The sequence below is a fragment of the Henckelia pumila genome, chromosome 2 (assembly GCF_033568475.1).
Source record: "Henckelia pumila isolate YLH828 chromosome 2, ASM3356847v2, whole genome shotgun sequence".
NCBI classification, from domain to species: Eukaryota; Viridiplantae; Streptophyta; class Magnoliopsida; order Lamiales; family Gesneriaceae; genus Henckelia; species Henckelia pumila.
In genome coordinates this window covers 158,930,963-158,948,480 of record NC_133121.1, presented here as the reverse complement: position 1 = coordinate 158,948,480, position 17,518 = coordinate 158,930,963, and the positions used below count along the sequence as shown (strand labels likewise).

The 17,518-nt window shown below is 38.6% G+C and overlaps 1 long non-coding RNA gene across 2 annotated transcripts; it reads left to right on the top strand.

The window, feature by feature from the left end:
• Positions 1-591: 591 nt before the first annotated feature.
• Positions 592-2,910, top strand: LOC140884983 (uncharacterized). 2 transcript variants are annotated; one of them, XR_012150782.1, is made up of 6 exons: positions 592-881; positions 969-1,020; positions 1,569-1,637; positions 1,726-1,855; positions 1,939-2,043; positions 2,509-2,910. It is a non-coding gene; the product is annotated as an uncharacterized lncRNA (long non-coding RNA). The 2 variants fall into 2 exon arrangements; XR_012150780.1 differs by having other exon boundaries at positions 1,939-2,910.
• The last annotated feature ends 14,608 nt before the right edge of the window (positions 2,911-17,518 follow it).

Here is a 17,518-nt window from a genome sequence, read left to right as displayed (position 1 = left end):
GTGATTATATTCCACAGAGCAGAGGTGTTGCGGACCATGTCGATGATAACGCAAACAATGCGTTTCAAAACCACAAAATCCAAACTCATGGGTTGGAGACACAATTTTTGATGAACTCCCAGAATCTCGTCGATGTCACAGTGATGTATGACAACGACATTGATGTGAGAACACAAAATAGTGATACAGACGATGTGCAGAAATCTTAAGATGAGAGAACAAACAACCAATATCCAACCAGTGATTAGTAGTAGAGCATTAACTAGTACTATTCTCAATCAATATTTTTTTTATTAGTGGATCGTATTTTTAAAAATTTATTGTGATTTATTATCGCAATGCTGTTTTTTCAATTCATAATCATGTGTATATATCAATATTTGGACATTTATTACTTAGCATTTTACTGAAGCATATCAATAATTGAGATATATCTATTGACCGTTAGTGAAAATATTAATATATAGAAAAATTATAATATTAAATGCGACTGTTTTATGTAAAAGCATCGGAATTTTTGACTCTTGTTTATAAATCGTCGCATTAAATTTCCGATGGTTATAATAAAAGCCTCGCAAACTGCGACGCTTTTATATAAACCGTCGGAAATAAAGTCTTTTCTCTCTTATCGACGGCTTTCTTCCTTCTCATTTTTTTCCTGATCAGTTTTTTTCCCCCCTCTTTTCTCCGCCGTTGGCCACCCATTCTTCACCCAATTTGTAGATTTCAATTCCTCACGTCTCGGGCTTTCATTCAATACCAATTTGCCCAATTTTGGAGATGAAATCCACGCACCCCTACCCACCCTCCAATCGCAAACACCTGCACCGCCGTAGCCGACCGCCGACCGATCGTTTCGTGGTTGTGTGGAGTCGTTCAGGGTAAAATTCGAATTTAGGGTTTCGGTTTTGTGCTTTTTACAGTAGTTTGAAAATGTTGAATTAATTTTTGTTTATTGTTGGTTTTAGGTACAATATTTGAGCCAATTGGAGATATTGATTAATTTTGAGATTTTTGTAGGTATTATTCGAATTATTTAAAATTATTAGGTATTATTTCAGATTTTTTTAGGTATTACTTCAAATTTCTTGTTATTATATAAAATTTTTAGGTAATATTTCATATTTTTTCAGGTATTATTTTGAATTTTTAGGTATATTTCAATTTTTCAAGAATTATTTCGAATTTTTAGTATTATTTCGAATTTTAGACTGCTAAATAACAGTCATTATAATCATAATGTTGATAATGATGTTAATCATAATAATAATCACGATAATTATAATAGTAATAATTTTGATAGTTATAAATCTTTTTTCTTTTTGAAATAATGATAGTTATAATTATAACGATGACAATAGTAATAATTTGAAAGAATATGAAATTTGTATTGGGTAATTATAAATTAATATCCATAATTTTTTAATCTTAAGAGTATTAATTCGTATTAATATTTGCAGCTTAAAAAAAGTATTTATATTTCTTTGAATTTTAAACTTTTTCCGAAAGTAAAAAAATAAAGAAAAGTGTAGTACTGTCGGTAACTGCTACGGTATTATTTAATACAGTATGGCATCGGGTTCGGGTTCTAATACCTAGGATAATCATCGGATTTTTATCTGGACAGAGTACGGAGGGTAAGTTCACAGATCATTAATATTAGCAAATTAATATTTAATCAATTCACCATATCATATGAATTATTCATTTATTTTGAATGTACAGATATCTTCCCCCGAAGAACGGGATTTCTGGTTTTATGAAACAGAAATTCAAGCAGCAGCTTTGTCCTAGCGGCTACTCCTGGCAGTACATCACGGATGCTCAGCGTGATTGGTACTTCGAGCAGTTCGCAGTATGTAATTTTATTTATATTGTTTCATAATTTTCAAACACGATACTTATATTTTGTTTATTTTATTTTTTACAAAATTGCAGGCCGAGTACAGATGAGATATAGGCATGATAAAGTGATCAGGAAAACTTGGGACACAATGTGTGCTCAGGTCTACCGCTGCACATTATATGAATGAATGACTCATGGTAATGTGCCCCAGACTGTAGACCAAGATATCTGGGCGGGCTATCTTGCACACTGGGCGTCCGAACCATTGAAAAAATTATCTCATAACTACGAGAATAACAGACGTATCGAGTCTGAAGGCCCACGTACTGTTATCACCAAGCACGTGGGCGGCTCGAGGCCATATGCAGTGCACACTGCTAATCTAGTAATTATAATATAAAATTTGAAAGAAATTTTAATTCCTTGATATTCTCGGTCCTAATTATTAAATTATATTTAATTTTTCTTTCTAGACAAGTTACAATAAATTGGCAAATATCATGCGTATATTTTGAATATCTTATTAAATATATTTGTCATAATTAATTTATGTCTTGATAAGGTATTTATGAGATATATTAATATTCGATATTATCAAGATATGATTTGGTATATTTGATAGAGTTTTATTCCTACTTAAACATGTTTTCTTATTATTGTAGGATTCTATTTAAGGAAATCTTCCAAGTCTTGGATTTCAATTTATAAAAGGAGATTTCACGCACAAGAAAACATAAGACTTCAGACGTACAATTCCCTGCGCATCGACTGAAGAATTCGGTTGAAGAATTGAAGATTTCTGAAGCAAGGTTTTGCAACCTTCGTTTTTGCTGTCGTTAGTGTTGAAGACATCGAAGACAACACTGTTGAACCTGTGTTGTTGAATTTATTTTGTCTCTCTTCAAATTTAGGCTACGGGAGTTGCATCTATTTATGTTTTACTCTGATAAATTTAGGATGCAAGTTTGATTTCTCAACTTGTTGAGAAATTTAAGATATATTGATTTTTCATAAAATCACTAGAATTGCTTTGTAAGACTGATCTTACGTTTTCTATTGATATTTTTCCCTAAGGCACCTGCACGAGTTTTTATACTCGTGCAAAATTATTTACTTGTGTTTTATTTACGCTTTAAATTTCCGCTGCACTGTGTTGTCGTTGGTGCTACAACACCAAGTACAACACTGCCTGTTTTCACATAACAAACCACGTACAACGTTTCTTTCACGTGGCTTCAGAGCCACCACTTGACTTTACTATGTGATTTCCTGGTTTTTGTTACAGGTTTGTTATGGATACTCCGTACACGAATGTTGCAATTAGTCCACCAATCATGGATGGAACAAATTACGGCCCATGAAAACTGAAGATGAGTATATATATACAATCAATTGATTCCAAGGCTTGGCAAGAGCACAATGGACAGTCGATGAGATCACTTTGTCTAATTATAATGCAAAAGCCATTAATTCTATTTTTACTTCTGTGGATATGAATATGTTTAATCTAATTGATACTTGTACTTGTGCTAGGTATGCTTGGGATAAACTTCAAACTCACTGTGAAGGCTCGACAAGTGTTAAAAAGACAATGATGCGTCTCCTAACTTCAAAATTTGAGAAATTGAGAATGGAGGAAAGTGAGACCATCATGGAATAAAATACTAGATCGAAGAGCCTTGCTAATGAAGCATCTGTCCTTGGTGATCCTATTTCGAACGAGATACTTGTGTCCAAAGTACTTCACTCTCTCCCAAAAATGTTTCACACCAAAGTTTGTGCTATAGATATGAATCTAAAGATACATCTATAATGAGTTTGAATGAATTAATCAGTTCTCTACGCACATATGAGATGGAGATGGAAGTAGAAGATGATCACAAAGGTAAGTCTATTGCTTTTCAAGTGTTTAATGATACTTACAATGATTTCTCTGAAGTGAAGCAGGAAGTGAGCAGATCTGATCTCAAAGATGACTCTATTGCCTTGATCTGAAAAAAATTTACTGATTACCTCAAGTTGATGAAAGAAAAAAAGAAAATTGAGAAAAGTGCACAACCTTCAAAATTCCATAGTTTACCTACTTCGGAGACGCCTCAGAAACCAACTACTACTCGAGGACCACGTCAAAGGTATGAAGGTAAAACTAAGTCCTCAAGTAAAAGTTTTGATAATGTTAAATGCAGGGAATGTAAAGGATATGGACATTATGCATATGAATGTGCCAATCGACTTCGAAAATGTATGAATGTTTTCCTGAGTGATGATGATTCTGAGGAAGAACAGGAAAAGACTGAACATGTAGATCTTATTTCTTTTACTACTTTGCTGGAAGGTAAGAAAAATTTTCAGATCAATCCACTCGGTGTTGGCTCCGGTGTTGCAACACCTGGGCGCAACACAGTTCAAAAATCTGTTTGTTTGGTTGCTTCTAACTTTGATAATTCCAGTGATCATGAAGAACATATAGTTGAAGCATATACTCTGAAAGGTATACAGAAATTCCATGAGGAGTTGTACAGTGATTGGATCAAGAGGAATCAGTTGAACACAACTCTCTCCAAATAGAATACTAAATTGAAAGCAGTTGTGGCTAGGCTGGAGGTTTTCATGAGCAAGAAAGATCTGGAATTAGGGCTGCTGAGTTCGGAACTTGAAAGAGCAAAAGCAACTCTTGCCAGATTTAATTCAAGTTCAAACGAACTTGATTCGTTTTTGAATATGGGTAAAGATGATAAGTTTGGACTTGGTTTTAAAGATAGTGTGTTTGAAATCGGTGAATCTTCTAAATCACCAGTGTTTGTGAAGGAAGGTAGCAGTAACACTTCTAACCAACCTTCAGTGGCTTCCCAAGGTAAGAAACCTATACCGGAGAAGATTGTTTCTATTACAATGTCAAAAAAATGGAAGCGTCCTTTTGTGTGTCATTACTGTCTCAAACCTGGTCACATCAGACCATTTTGTCGTAAGCTTAAGAATGACTATATTTTGTAGGAATCTAAGCAGGTGTTGCCTCCCGTGTTGCACAACACCAAGCGCAACACTGGAAAAAAAGGACCTATTGTGAAGAAATTTTGGGTACAAAAGTTTGATGTTAAAAGTTTTGTTATTTATACCTCCTTAAAAGCTAGCACTGCAGGAAATTGGTACTTTGATAGTGGAAGCTCTCGGCACGTGACAGGTTTGAAAGATCACCTCACGGACTACATTGAACAAAATGGTGGTAGAGTGACCTATGGAGGTGGTGCAAAAGGAAGAATTGTTGGCAAAGAAACACTCAATGTGGAAGGGCTTCCAAAGCTTCATAATGTGTTGCACGTTGAAGGACTTAATGCGAATTTAATTTCAATTAGTCAACTGTGTGATGATGACTTACATGTGAAGTTTGATAAGAATACTTGTGAAGTTTTTGATAATGCTAATCGATGTGTTATGACAGGTACAAAATCAGTTGATAATTGCTGCCAACTAGGTGAGGAATTGGCTTGTAGAAACTCAAAGATTGATGAGTTTAGTCTATGGAACCAAAAGCTTGGACACGTGAATTTCAAGACTTTAAAAAACTTGAGTAAGTTTGAAGCTGTAAGAGGCCTTCCAAATTTAAAGTCTGGTATTCCATACATTTGTGGTGCATGCCAAAAAGGTAAGCAAACCCATGTTTCGCACCCCGTGTTACAACACTGTGGGACAACACGTTATCTTGAACTGTTACACATGGATTTGATGGGTCCAATGGAAGTTGAAAGTTATGGAGGTAAAAAGTATTCTTTGGTATGTGTTGATGATTTTTCTCGTTTTACATGGGTAAGATTTCTTAGAGAAAAATCAGACACTTTTGATGTTTTTAAGAAGTTATTCTCTAAGATTACTAACCTACATGCTTTGACAGTTTCAAGGATTAGAACTGGTCATGGAAAGAAATTTTAGAACTCATCCTTTTCTTCTTTGTGTGATAAGAAGGGTATTTCACAAGATTTCTCATCTCCAAAAACTCCTCAACAGAACGAAATTTCCGAAAGGAAGAATAGGACGTTGCAGGAGATGGCTAGGGTGATGATGAGCTCAAAAAATATCTCCAAGATATTTTGGGCAGAAGCATTGAACACAGCTTGTCATATTTCCAATCATGTTTATTTGAGAAGTGGTTCTTTGATGACTTCCTATGAAATCCTCATGGGAAAGAGACCAAATCTCAATTATTTTCATATTTTTGACTGTGTGTGCTATGTTTTAAATGATAGAAATCACCTAGCAAAATTTGATTCCAAAAGTGATAAGTGTTTGTTCCTAAGTTATTCTACTAATAGTCGTGCGTATAGGATGCATAATCTTAGAACCAAAAAAATTATGGAATCTATTAATGTTATTTTTGATGATGGTGCAGATCTCAAAGAAAAAACTGTTGCTGAAGATGATATTGAAGGCTTTCTGGAAATTCCTCTCGAAGAACACAGTGTTGTCCCTGATGTTACAACACCAAAACACAACAGTGGTTTCTCCAGAAACTGTCCATGAAGAAAATTTTCAAAATGATGAGGAAATTGAGGTAATTACTAAAAAGGACATTCCAAGCAAGATACAAAAGAATCATCCATAATCACAGATTATTGGAGATGTTCATGGAACTAGACAAACCCGAGCTAAGGACAAAGTTTACTACCGCAAGATGGTTGGGTTAGTATGCATGAGTTCCGTGTACTCACAGGTAATGCATTCTTGTTTTGTCTCCAATTTTGAACCTAAGAATGTCAATGATTCTTTGAATGATGAATTTTGGGTATATTCCATGCATGAGGAACTTGAGCAATTTGTTCGTAATGATGTGTGGTTTTTAGTTCCACCTCCTGATCATGGTAATGTCATTGGTACAAAATGGATTTTCAAAAATAAAACCGATGAATCAGGAAACCTCATTAGGAACAAAGCAAGGTTGGTTGCTCAAGGGTATACACAGGTTGAGGGGGTTGATTTCGATGAGACCTTTGCTCCTGTTGCCCGCATTGAGTAAGTCCGACTATTGCTAGCTATTGCATGTCATATGGGTATTGAAATTTACCAAATGGATGTGAAAAGTGCATTTTTGAATGGTATTTTAAATAAGAAAGTGTATGTGAAGCAACCCAAAGGCTTTGAAGATCCACACCACTTGGATCATGTTTACAAGTTGAAAAAGACACTTTATGGCTTGAAGCAATCTCCACAAGATTGGTATGGTAGGTTGACCGAGTACTTTCTCGAAATTGGCTTCAAACGAGGTGAGGTTGACAAAACTCTTTTTATTCAAAAGGCCAAAGGTAAAATTCTTATTTGTGAAGTTTATGTGGATGACATTATCTTTGGTGCTTCTTCTCAAAAGCATGTTGATAGTTTTGTTGAATGCATGTCTTCTACTTTTGAAATGAGTATGGTAGGAGAATTAAATTTCTTTCTTGGATTGCAACTTAAGCAATTGAGTTATGGTATTTTTCTTTGTCAAAGAAAGTATGCAAAGAATTTGGTGAAAATTTTTTGCAAAGAGAATGTTAAGAATATGAAAACTCCAATGGTCTCGAGTGAAAATTGGGAAAAGACAGTGTTGCGGCTGGGGTTGACAACACCATGTATCGCAGTATGATAGGGAGTATTTTGCATTTGACTACTAGTCGTCCTGATATCATGTTCAGTGTGTGTTTATGTGCTAGGTACCAATCTGATCCAAAGGTAACCCATTTAAAAGTTGTTATGAGAATTTTGAAATATGTTTCGGGTACATTGGATTTTGGATAGTGGTATACGAGGGAAACCAACACTAATCTTGTAAGTTTTAGTGATGCGGATTGGGCTGGTGATGTTAATGATAGAAAAAGCACTACGGGTGTGTGTTTTTATCTTGAAAATAATTTTGTTTCATGGTATAGTCGTAAACAAAATTATGTGTCACTTTCGACTTCTGAATCTGAATATGTGGCAGCCGAAAGTTGTTGTTCACAACTTCTTTGGATGAACCAAATGATTGAAGATTATAGTTTTAAGAGTGAACCCCCCATTATTTATTATGATAATTCGAGTGCTATTGATATATCAAAAAATCCAGTTCAACACTCACGCACAAAACACATTGATATTCGTCATCACTTTATTTGAGATTTGGTCAAAATAGGTATGATTCGAATGAAGTTTGTTGGAACCAATAAACAATTGGTAGATATTTTTACTAAATCATTAGATTTGAGAGATTCTCAACCCTTCGGAGGTTTCTCAGCATGTGTGCGTTATAATCATTTGCATGTGTTGTCTTCGGTGTTACTCCACCACCGACAACACTATTGTTTTTCTTTTCTTGCTTTTTTAGGATTTTTGTCATTCTGCATTCACTCTGTTATGTGTAGTGTTTAAATCTCTATTACAATGATTCAATTGATGCCAAATTTTTCTGAAAAATTTTTAAACCACACTGACCCTCTTGCTTTTGAACTCTAACTAAACCACTAATGTGAAAGGTGGTTTCGCAAATTCAGTGTTCATCTTTTTAATAAGTTTGATGACCAATGTCATAAATACAAACTTTTATCAAAGATCGAAAGAAAATGGAAAAAGCTACCTAATTAAGTCCAATGAAAACTGTTCTTTTAGTGTGCAAGCTACCACTTCTGGAAATTTTCTAAAATCAAGGGAAATCAAGTGTGCAAGTTTCAAATATTTTTGAAAAACTTTGGTGTTGTTGATGATGTTGTCAACACGAGAGGGAACACTATACTTGTGATCATTTCATTTGCTTGTAATTGCTTTTTTATGTTACATTCTATTTTAGGCATAAAATAGGTCATGCAAATGCATTTTTCTTAATAGGGATCTGTTTTTTGAGTAAGGCTCCAAATACACAAAATTCGATGAATTACCATATTTACTGAAAATTGAATTTCGGTGATTGATTTTTTTGTTTCAGTGGAGTTAAGCTGATGTGGAGTTAATATTGGAAAATTTTGGGCTGAAATTTGTATCTCGAATTGTTGCGATATTTATGGGATATTTATTCCTAATTTCCAATTGTTTTTTGGCCGTTAGGAAAGTTAATGTTAGTTACTTGGAGAGATAATGATTTAGGGTAATTATGAGGTTGATAGATGGAATATATTACCGTTTGTGATAGGGATTATATATTGTTGCTTCCCACTTTATCGGATTTTATCTTCTTCTTGAATTTTTTTTCCCGGTTGTGTTCTCTGCAAACCCTACCTCTCTCTCACTCTCAAATATTAATTTTCAATGGCAGGATTTGATCTTCAAGATATCAGAAGCGAGATGTGGCATTTGGCTTCTGATGTTGCTGCCGGTGTTGTAACACCGGAAGCACCTCCATCCTTGTCTTCTTTTTCGATTTTTCCGGTTCCCGTGGAACCCGTACCCCTTGCTACAATCATGCCTGGTGAACCTGGAAACGAGATCGATGTGGAGAATTTGCCCAATTTTTATGTTTTGAACCGTGTTCATCCTCCTCTACCAATAGTCCTCAGATCAAAAAGGCATGCAGGATATGATCCCAAATTTACTTAGTCCAAGAGATTTTACAAGGGTCCGCGCATATCCATGGCTGAAGAAGATCGCAGCTCTGGTGATGATTCTGAGGATGCCGATTACGATTTTGTTGCAAGGAAGAAACCCTCTGTTTCCACTGATGTCCCTGTCTCTGCTCCGATTGTTAAATCTGCTTCTGAGAGCAGTGATTCAAGCTCTTTTGATGATACTCCACTTGTGAAAATCCAGAAGGACGCTCCTCTTAAATCCGTGCATAAGGAAACTTCTTTTAATGAAGATGCCACTCTGGCACAAATTCTGGAAAGCCTTAAGCTAGGGAAAGTTGCTTCCCATTCCTCTATTCCTACTGCTCATCAATCTGATGATGAACCTGATGCTGAGATGATAGAGGAATTTTCTACGGGCAAAGCACATCTTGAAGACAGTTCCTCTTGCTCTGCCGATTTTCATTATGAATCTTCTGATAAAAGTGCTGATATCGGAGATGAAGAAGACTCTGATGATGTTTCCAGCATGGATGCTGATGAAGAACCTCTAGAGAAAGTGGATATTTTAGCTGCTGAGGCCAGTGTTGCAGTTGGTATTTTCAACACCACAGACAACACTGTTGATGAAGAATATGACACAGATTTTGCTCATTCCCTCATGTTTTATTCTGGTGAATCCGCTGCTGTTTGGCCTCTTTTCCTTCATAGAGGATTGATAGATGAGAGAAACATTGATGTAGCTCCTATGATAGGTACAATCTCGTTGATTTTCTTAAGCTTCGCAAGCTCTACTCTACTGTCATTGCTGTTGTGTCATATCGCAAGAAGGAAATTCTGGAATTTTATTCAAATCTCACTTCCCCGGTTGGAGATCCAGAATCTGCCAAGTATGACGTTTATCTTCGAGGAAGATTGTTTGAGTTTACTCCGATAGTGATTAATGCCCTATACTCTACTCCGGATGTTGAAGATGGTGTTCATCCTGATATTAATATAGTGATACCAGTTTTGACTGGTGGATTGGCCACAAGTTTCTCCGATCACTTCTCAGTGGCAAAGATCACCTTATTTTACTCTGCTTTGCACAAGATTTCTGTGCATAATTGGACGCCCTCAACCAACTTCAATGTGATCACAAGACCACATACATTCATTCTACATGCCATAGGCACAAGCAGTGTTTTTAATTTTGGAAGGATGGTATTCCGAACAGTGATGAAGTTTGCTGATGAAGGTTTGAAATCCACCAAAATACCTTTTCCCTCCTTGATTTATGGTGTAGCGACCCAACCCAGATCCACTACCTAATAAGAGTTAAGAGCATAATTAAGCATGCATTAAATAAATCGCTGCGGAAGACTTAAACAAAAATAGACCGGCAGAATACAACCGGTTAAACAAATTAAATTACAAACCCAATCGAATAATAAGCCTAAAAGGTAAAAACCTACAGCTAATCCTGTTGTCTTCACTGGTCACTGGCGACTCCAAGCACCTGGTGCTCAATCCTGCACCAACACCTGCCCCGTCAAATGGGGTGTCCAATTACATAGAAAATACTGGACGTGAGCTCTAAGCTCAATACAAAAGCACGGGTACAACTGTAGACAACTGCTCAGTAATGGCGCCTAGGACATGAGTGGTACAATCCGAGGATCAAACCCTGCATACACTGCTCATTCCTAATGGACGTAGACCATGTCTTCCAGATGCCAGTGCCGCCTAACCCGTCGGTCGCGGGGCGCTCGACATCTATCGTCCGAACAGGGCTAAGAGGCCCTACATGGATCATCTCCAAAGATGGACAGACACAATATGATATGCACATGCTGCATAATAATATGACACACAAATGCAACATATTAGAATGCAAAACCCGCTGGCAATCTCAGTCAGTACTTACGTACCTTATTACAGGCAGTCCTAGCAGTCTCACTCTAGGTTCCAAGCCTATCATCAACTCTACAGTACAATTACCCATGCATCATTAATTAAGCTCTAAAAGCCTTAACTAAGTTATTAAATACTCCTAAATATTTTTAGGAAGCCAAAGCTATACCTGTGTCCGTCGTTAGCCCTTTGATGTCGCTTGCCTCAAAACTAGGCCACAGCTCTGCTACGACGCCTGGATCGCTATGCCACTTCCGAATTCTCCATAGGACTCCTAGATATCCCTAGATCTGAGTTAGAAGTCTAAGTATTTGAGATAAAAAAGGAGAGGTGCGAGTTGAAAATGAAATTTCGGACCCCTATTTATAGGCAAAGTTCGGAGCCTCCGAACTCGACTTCGGATCCCCCGAACTGGTTCGGATCCCCCGTTTCTTACTTCGGAGCTTCATCTTGACTTCGGATCCCCCGAAGTCCCATCAATGACGTCACCAATGACGCATTATCTTTGGAGCCTCCGATCCGAGTTCGGATCCTCCGAACCCGTTCGGAGCCTCCTAACCTGGTTCGGACCCTCCGAACCCGCCGAATCCTCGGAACCTTCCCGGCCATTTTTGAGTGTCCTGAATCCATTTTTGGACTTCTTTAACCCATTTGAAATTTCCTTAATCATGTTTTACTTAATCTAAACATGATTACATGATTAATTACGCATTAATCGTTAATTTCGGATACGGGTTACTACATTCTCCCCCCCCCCCCCCCTTAAAAGATTTTGTCCTCGAAATCTAAGGTAAACCTAGAGATCATACTAAAGACCCTTGCTCGAGTGTCTGGTCGAAATAGCTTTCGACACACTCAGAATCTTATCAAATTTCCTGTAAGCTCCATTAATTCTGAACCGCATTAACATTCTTCCAACTGAAGATTACTGTGCTGCTGGTCGACAGTCGAACTCCTCTGGAACTAGCGTATCACAACACTGATACATCTTCCATTCGGACCACGATCTCCCTGATCACGAAGGATACAAACACCCTCTCAATCGAGATCATTGTCCCAAGGAAAAGTCTCAGACTGACGAAGACCAAGTCATAACCTGGCCGGATTAAGACATTCGTTGAATCACTAACCGAATCTAACCACCCAATGGTTCCAAAAAGCTCTCGATGTCTAACACCTCTAGTGAGAAAATACCATTCCCCACACTGTGCTGACACAATAAATCCCGAATTTCTCCCACAGAGAATCTAGTTGACACAAAGCTATACACCAACGTAACTTCTTAACAAGATTCCCTAGACTGGTCATCCTCCCCATGCTCCTTCGAAGCAAAACATGCTTTGCAAAGGCAATTACTGTGAACTCAGACCATCCAGTCTTGTACTAATCACAGTTCATGTTTCTTAGTATAACTTAATCATTGTGTCCTGATGAAATCTATCATCAGCTGCCAACACGACGCTACGAAACCACGCAAAATCCGCAATGGAGATCATCGCGCCTCCGATGAACTTCATCGTCTCTACAACGGAATAGTCACCCATGTCTCAATCAATGAGCAGGTCAAATCCCTCTACGGGACTTGGCCATCCTGGGACATCCTCCCTATAGTTATACCCACTTGCAGATACTATACACATATCAATACTAAAGCAAGCTACCACCAAATTCTCAACTGGGACGCTCCACAGTATACCCGCATATGGAAACGCTTCTTATCTCGTCTCGAAAACTTGACAGTCTTTTGCACTTGGTATAACTCATCTATGAGTTCCTGGTGATACCATCATCATTTATTTCAATCTTATGAGATCTGACCCGTCGATCTTGAGGCAAATTAATCCCAACTGATTATACACAGTCAATTCATGCTCTCGCTGAACGCATCATCCTTAGCATTGAAAAGACTAAGATTCCTGATGAACATGTCATCCCTGGAATATTGCAATTCGCTTGCTACCAAATTACTTGTGGAACATTTCATACTAGAAGTAACTTGTCTCCCTACACACATCCGACTATCGTCCATTGCTAAAGCGCAATATTCTTGACAAACAGTCCGCACGAATGTGGATTTCCGACTGGAAAGAAAAAAGTTGCTTCATCGCTACCTTGCGAAGTCTTCAATTCCCACAACAATCTTGTTGGCCACTAAGTCGATCAATGACTGCCTCGATCATCTCAATGACCTCATGCACCACATGCTGAAAATTAGTGACACACCCTGCAGGATCTTGAAAAGTAGATCCCAGCTAATGTCACACCTCACGATCAGACAACTGATGTCCATACGAGTACACAATTCTCGTTGGATCTCAAACCCAACGGTATACTAAGACATCATCACAAGAACACTATCCGGGGAGCTACCAATTCCTTTGCTTGTTTCTCCTGTCAAGTTAACACCTAACTTGACCATACAAGTCAATTGTAGTCTTTCGGTAGATTCGTCTCTGGCAAACCTAGAGACTTCAAAGCATCACCTGCTCCGAGACTGTACCAAGTTCTCATCTCCTAAGCACTAAGCGACAAAATACTATCCCAAGTATTTCTCGATTGCTATATCCAAATCATCACTGATTGGATTTACCTTATCGATCTCGTCGAACTACTGATGCTCGCACTCGTTCGATCAGACAATCACTGATCATCTAAACCTACGTGGCTCAATCAATGACCATGACTTAGCTGTCACGAAGTACTATTTCCAAATACTTGGAATACCCAAATCGCTCTGGTTTCAACACACCCATACTTGATAACCAGAAAATAGCTATTAGTAGCCTATCGACACAATCTCGTGCCTTACTATTGACAGCTGCCTCGTATACTGAACTTAATCAACCTAACTCTGACAGAGTCAGCCAATTGCCACTAGTAGTCATTAGCACAAATCCCGTGCCACATCAGCACTAATAATTGCTGTTTTGTTCACCCAAAGCGAACATCAAGACGAACTAAGCCCAAGATTTGCTTGCAATCTATCAAGCTAGACCATTTTTATCCCATGAAAAATCCTACGCTCAACCTCTGAAAATATCAGACAATACTTAGTGCAATCACTGGACTTACTATCCTTACCTCGTTCATTCGGGATGAACGCCACGACTCGTCAAGTCCAAGAATCATAACTAACGAAACCCAAAGATTTCCACAATCTTCGGACACGCTCCTGATTATATCCCTCGTTAATATTGTGCAAAAAATTAAGACTAAGGTAACTTACCTCAATAACCCACCTGGATAATCGCCAAGGCTTAACGGGCATAGGCCAAGCTTCCCTCACATCTCAAATAATCTTGTACAATCCTTAACATCTGATATAATCCATCACACATGAAGTCTATCATCATGAAACAATTCTCCTATTCGAGTCAATGTCTTGAAACAGTATCCCATTCAGTATCTTGGATGACTCCTATCACAGGGAAACTCTAACCACAACTCTGAAGACAACCCCTAGTCATCGATGGTAGAAACTCGTCCACCTACTAGATCCACACATCTATCAGTAACCCAAAGGTTAAAACCTATCTGCTCAGAGTACATACTCGTCATGGAAATCCCTCCAAGACTGGTTTAATAGCAGAACACTCAAACAATATTTCTGACAAAATCAGACGATATCAATCCAATGATATCAAACCTGATATCCAATCCAAGGTCATACCCTATTGTAACTGCTACCAAATCCCTAGACTGAGTAGCCTTCCCATCGCCAATCCTGAAGCACGAAGGCTCCCAGGTAACCTCTAAAGTACAAGGACTCCCAGACTAACACTGGCATAGGGTCGCACCCCATCACGTCTAGTCATGGTCATAGTCCACAACTCTCGGCATGTACTTGACCTAGCATCCTGATGAAAAACCCAATCATCACAAGTCTAAACCTAACAAATGTCAGACAGCCTACTGTTCTAAGAAAACAACCTAGAACAAAGCACAATGTTCTAAACCGAACAATACCCTTAATGCCTTTAGAGGAGTCCACTCATCGCTGGCACTATCTTAGTCTTCTGACTAACTAGGTCAATCCTAGGAAAACACCTAGACTAACCGCAAGTCACACTGTTACAATCGGCCCACTCAAACCCCATGAGTTATCACAGTTGAACACTAATCAACTAACGTCATGCCAAACTTAGCAAAATCACTTGCAATCATTCACGAATTGCTGGATAAATAAAACATGTATCATTGCTTAAAGTTATGTACAATTCTCTTTATTACAATTCCATGTAATATAATTATAGTATTCAAAATACAATGAAATGTACAATCGAACTTGAAATGATACAACCAAAGTATGATGATTCATTACAACTGAAATACTGTTTAAAAATTACAACAATACAGTATTTAAATCATCGTACTAGTCTTCGTTCCTTTAGCATGAAGCTTCTAATAGATACATGCATCAATGCAAGCATGCTCATGCTCGACTCCCTCGGTATCTCATCCCACCAAGACTTCCGGAGAAATTAACTCGAGCTCGCTAACCATCTATGCTCTGCATCAGTGCCTGACAGTCGACTCTCTTCTGCTCACGATCTACTGTCAGCATTCTTCTTGTAACCAGATCATGCTTTTTGAACATGAAGTTTCCCTGTGCCTACCGAAAGCATCGATACAAGCATACCGGCACAACCATGTTCTGCATGAGTTTAATGACCTTACGCTCGAAACCTGTCATGCCTTAGACACTTGAGGCATTCCTTTGTGAGGGTCTATCTGGCAATCTCTCCAACTACGACTGGAGAATCTTCAGAGTAGTGTCAGCATGGTAATGACTGTACAGATGCAAACATCAAGTAAGTCCCCACCAATCCTCTGCCACTGCCTCTGGCATCCGGTACTCGATCCAAAGCTAGGACCCATATGAGTAGGAGTCTTGAAAGCTCGGACACGATCCATCACTCCTGTCCGTACTTGCTGGAATTCCATAAGCCAAATCTTTAAAAATCCTGCCGATGATGATAGTCTTCGGGCAACCTAATCGCTGCATCATCACCTCTTCCAAGGTCTCATCAATCCTATAAGGATAACACAAAGTCTTAATACTATATCCCAAGTCTCTTGCATGCATGCTCTGATACCAATAAATGTAGCGACCCAACCCGGATCCACTACCTAATCAGAGTTAAGAGCATAATTAAGCATGCATTAAATAATTCGCTGCGGAAGACTTAATTAAAAACAGACCGGCAGAATACAACTGGTTAAACAAATTAGATTATACAACCCAATCGAATAATAAGCCTAAAAGGTAAAAACCTACAGCTAATCCTGTTGTCTTCACTGGTCACTGGCGATCCAAGCTCCTGGTGCTCAATCCTGCACCCACACCTGCCCCGTCGAATGGGGTGTCCAAATACACAGAAAATACTGGACGTGAGCTCTAAGCTCAATACGAAAGCACAGGTAAAACATACAAATATGATGCATGCAAATGATAGGGTATCCATATCTGAGATAACTGTATACAACTATTCAATAATGGCGCCTAGGACATGAGTGGTACAACCCGGGGATCAAACCCTGCGTACACTGCTCATTCCTAACGAACGTAGACCGTGTCTTCCAGATGCCAGTGCCAGTTAACCCGTCGGTCGCGGGGCGCTCGACATCTACCGTCCGAACAGGGCTGAGCGGCCCTACATGGCTCATCTCAAAATATGGACAGACACAATATGATATGCACATGCTGCAAAATAATATGACATACAAATGCAACATATAAGCATTCAAAACCCGATGGCTATCTCAGTCAGTACTTACGTACCTTATTACAGGCAGTCCTAGCAGTCCCACTCTAGGTTCCAAGCCTATCATCAACTCTACAGTGCAATTACCCATGCATAATTAATTAAGCTCTAAAAGCCTTATCTAAGCTATTAGATACTCCTAAATATTTTTAGGAAGCCAAAGCTATACCTGTGTCCGCCGTTAGCCCTTTGCTGTCGCTTGCCTCAAAACTAGGCCACAGCTCCACTACGACACCTGGATCGCTATGCCACTTTCGGATTCTCCATAGGACGCCTAGATATCTCTAGATCTGAGTTAGAAGGCTAAGGAATTGAGAGAAAAAAAAGGAGAGGTGCGAGTTGAAAATGAAATTTTGACCCCTATTTATAGGCAAAGTTCGGAGCCTCCGAACTCGACTTCGGATCCCCCGAACTGGTTTGGATCCCCCGTTCCTGACTTCGGAGCCTCTGTTCCTGTTCGGAGCCTCCAATCCTGACTTCGGATCCCCCGAAGTCCCATAAATGATGTCACCAAT